Here is a 4698-nt window from a genome sequence, read left to right as displayed (position 1 = left end):
TATAAAAAAGATTGGATGACCAACGGAACAAAAACAAAACAATAAAAAACATAGAAAAAGAGAGACAGAGAAACAGGGACACTCGCACACACATACACACAAATATACACACACACAGAGATAAATAGAGAGAGAGAGAGAGAGAGAGAGAGAACCTATGGCAGATCGTGCAGCTCATAAACGCGTCATAGCCCAAAGCAATATCGACTACTAAGCAACGTGTACACTGCCGATGTAGCTTGGTATATGCGCGGTATATGCGCTTCGTAATTACCTTTACCCTTAATTATCTATCCAATTAGCCCGAAGCTATTATGATTAAACCTATACTGTAAGTTTATAATAACAATTAGTTACTACCGAGCGCCCTTCCGACGCGAGTAATTCTCACTTTTCGCGTTAAATCGGTCCTACGGTCTATTGGACTAGTCGTTTATCTGTATACTTTTCTAAAGGAATTCGTCTCTCTCATTCTCTCCCCCTCCCTCCTCCCCTCCCTCCCTCCCTCTCTCTCTCTCTCTTTTCTTTCCCCACTACATTTTTCTTTTTGCTCTCACCATTCGAGAAATGAGTGCCTCTTTCGAACTATCGAAAGAAAATTTCATTCCTTAGTAGGTAGTAACAGCAGGTGTAGGAATTGTGTGTGAGTGTGTGTGAGGTGTATTGAGGAGAGGAAGTAGGGATGATGGTGGGGCTGGTGGAGGGGTTTCGATGGAGAGAGTAAGGGAACAAAAAAAGAAGAAAGAAAAAAAAAAAGGACTCGCCTAAGCTCTCATTGCAAATCGAGGAAGGAGATCATCGCCGTGCCGAAAAAGAAAAGGCGGGAGACGGATAAGTACGATTGTTGCAGGTTAATGACCCGTGCAATCGTTAGATTCGCATTAGTTTGCCGTCTACTTAAACACGGAGCTTCCCTTCTTATATACCACCCCCCCACTCACCCACCCACTCTTTCTCCTTTTCTCTCTCTCTCTCTCTCTCTCTCTATCTATCTATCTATATATCTCTATCTCTCTCTTTGGTAAAGCACTGTATAAATATTTTTATTATTTTTCATTATACGCGAACAAGAAGAAGAAAAGTTCCGTCTACGATCTCCACCATCCCCTTCTCCCACCCTTAAAACAAATTATATTCGTATTTATATATATACTGTTACTACTACTACTACTACTACTACTACTACTACTACTATTATTGCTAATAGTACTATTACTATTATAACTCGTAGTAGTTAATAGTTTCATGGATAAGTTCTGCTAAGGACGATGAAAAATAAGAATTTTCGAAAGATAGAAAAAGATGGTGACAGAAATATTGCGTTTCTTTTTTAATTTAGTAAGATCCCTTTTCACCCTCCAAACCCCTCATCATCCCCTTTCATTCGTTCGTTCGTTCATTCGTTCGTTCGTTCGTTCGTTCGTTCGTTCGTTCGTTCGTTTGGTCGGTCGTTATCAACCTCGGACAATTAACTCAATTTTTTTCTTACCACCTACTGGGGTATACTTAAAGAGAAAGAGAAGGAGAATGTAGGAGGAATTTTATAGTAAGACGCTAGTTAACTCGCCGAATGACGTATAAATAATAAATGCCTTGGATCGTTAAACATGTTATTCCAACTTGGAACGAAACTTCTCTCGAAAGGCCAATTATCCTATATAATTTTCCATTTGCTTAAGGGACTATTCATATTTTTCTTTTCCTTTTTATTTATTTATTTTTTTCTTCTCTCCTTTTCGTTTTCTTTCTTCTTGTCTTTCTTTCTTTTTTCTTTTTTTTTTTTTTTTCCTTCTTTTTTCTTTCCTTCAAACCGGTACGTACGAAATGTTTCGAAAGTTTCTTTTTTTTTTTTTCTTTTTTTTTTTTCAACGATCCGAACAACGAAAAAGAATTTCCTCGAACGATCATCATTTTTTTCTTCCTTCTTTTTTTCATTTTCATTTCTCCAAATAGAAGAATTCCAGATAATAAATATCTTGAAATTGTGAATTAAATCAATTCAATCTATAACTTTATCGTATTAATTTCTAATCTACAAAATCTAATGCTAGAGAGAAATACGTAATAGTTATTATACGTACGTATGTATGTACAAATACACACACGAACACACACATACATATACATACATATATATGTAGATGATAGCTTCTCGTTTACTTCCTCTTTTTCTCCATCTTGAACGTAACGAGGGGAATATCCGTAGGTGTCGATAGCCATGACTCTAAAGCCGATAATTATTTCCGCAGGAACGGATTATTAGTTCATTAGTTGGAAATAACCCGTGATGGTAAGTAACGAGGCCGAGCAATGAATTATTTTTTCTTTTTCTTTCTTTTTCTACTTTGCATAATGTTTCATATCATAAAGCCAGTGGCGCGAGCAACGTTAACACTTTCGTGATCTCTCCTTGAGACTCCTTGTAAAAATAATATTCTAAGTTCTTAGTCAGTCGTTATGGATGGATGCTAATCATTTGGAATTAGCGCTTCCACGGACGCCCGTTTATGTTTCCTTTTCGGTTCGATGCTTCTCTCTCACTCTCTCTCCCTCTCTCTCTTTCTCTCTCTCTATATATATATATATATACATACTACGAAATAATAACGATCGAGCGAACTACTACCTACCGTCGTCCTATGTCCTTGAATATCGTCTCTCCTATTTATTATTTCCTTCACGATTAAATGAAAAACACACATCTGTCGCGTAGAAACTCGATATGCAAAAACTAAAAACAAAAGGGCGATCGCCCTCTTTTTCCTTCACTCTCTCCCTCTCTCTCTCTCTCTCTCTTTTTCTCTCTATACTTCTCGATCGAAAGACCTTTGATTTCTGTTAAGCGCGTAATACGATAACATTAGAAAAGAGGGTTTGAGATATTTAAAGGAGTATTTCGATGAGGTACCACCGTCAACGTGTGTCGATCAAAAACGAAAGGAATGAGAGCTTACGTATACGACGTACGTCGTACATATATATATATATATATATATATATATATTTGCATAGATGTCTTCTTTATAAAACGTTTTAGGAACGAACGACAGGACCGACCAGATCGACCAGAACGAGATCGTATTTTAAAGAGAACGAAATATAAAGAACGGGACGAGCACGTGAATATAATTGTGGAACAATTTTCTCGTAAACAAAGCGAAAGCACAAAGCAGAAAAAAAAGAGAAAAGAAAAAAGAAAAAAAAAATAAGAAAAACAAGAAAGAAAAAAGAAAAAGACAACAGACCCTTCTTCTCTATATTCGTTTTAAGAATGAACGAGTAAAGAATAATCGTTCGCGTTAATGGCAGGCTCATTGAAATCGATTTCTTCTTCTTCTTCTTCTTCTTCTTCTTCTTTCCTTCTTTCTTTCTTTCTTTCTTTCTTTCTTTCTTTCTTTCTTTCTTTCTTTCTTTTTTTCATCCTGATCCAAAAAAGACGAAGAAGGAATCACGGCGTGTGAGGGATTAGAAGGGTGGATATTAGGTTGAGAGAGGCAGGGTGGAGGAGAAAAGTTCGATGGTCCGACCTTTTCTGAAAGGAATCAGAAAATAAGAAGGAGAGGAGGTTGAGAGGAGGGAGGGAGGGAGTAGGATGGGGAAAGAAGAGAAGCAGTTGGATCATTTAAAAGAAGGAATCGTGTATGGTTGAGAAAAAATAGGGAGAGCAAACGTTATATCGAAGAAGTTCAACGGCCAAGAAAGCGAGGTATCGAGCGGCCACCTTCTCTCGCTGTGATCTCTTCTATAAAAAAAAAAAAAAAAAAAAAAAAAAAAATAAAAAAACAAAAAAAAAGAGAAAGAAAGAAGATAAAAAAGAATGAAAAAAAAAAAGAAGGAGCACCGGCTCTAACGTACGATCGGCTTCCATGGTCTTCTTTTCTCTTTCTTCTAACGCATATCCGTCTCTCTCTCTCTCTCTCTCTCTCTCTCTTACTCTTTCTTTCTCTATATCTATTTATCTCTCTGTTTTTCTCTTTTTAACCTATCTATCTCTTTTCTACCCACATTGAAACGTGCCACTGCAGCGCGTGTTTGCCGCGGTTGGGTTTCAAGGTCTCGCCCGTGGTCCATCCTGAATACGCCCACAAATTTATCATTGAGTATTATTCATTGAAGCGTCAATGGTACCATTTGAATATGAAAAGAAGAAGCTGAGTGAATGCTTCTGGCAGGGCGCGTTGCTTATTCGCTCGCTTCCATGCACGCTTTTATATATATATATATATATATATATATATATATATATACACGTGTACATAGATAAATATGACATCATATATATATATATATATATATATATACAAAAAGGCATAGGTACGTACGTACGTACGTACGTATGTACATTTATAGACGCATTTCTCTAAACCAGCCGTGTATCAATGTATTGGCGTACGCTTTTCTATGTATCGTAAACGGGAAGGGCAGGGAAGGGCAGGGAAGGGCAGGACCGTGTAAAGATGTGACGGCCGAGAGAACTAGATGGCAGGGTTCGATTATTTAATCGATTCAGAATATTCAGAGGGCATATCCCCTCGGGGGTATTCCTTTTTGTTTAACTTCCTGTAGACATTCAACGTGTAGAGAGGACCATCGCTTTTGCGAGAACGCGAGATACGCGTCAGTCTTTTGGATATGTATGGGATACCATACATGTATGATATATTACATACATATACATAAACATATATATATATATAT

Source organism: Vespa velutina, chromosome 20 (genome assembly GCF_912470025.1).
Source record: "Vespa velutina chromosome 20, iVesVel2.1, whole genome shotgun sequence".
Classification (NCBI taxonomy): Eukaryota; Metazoa; Arthropoda; class Insecta; order Hymenoptera; family Vespidae; genus Vespa; species Vespa velutina.
The sequence above is the reverse complement of the archived record's forward strand: the minus strand, read 5'-3'. Positions refer to the sequence as shown.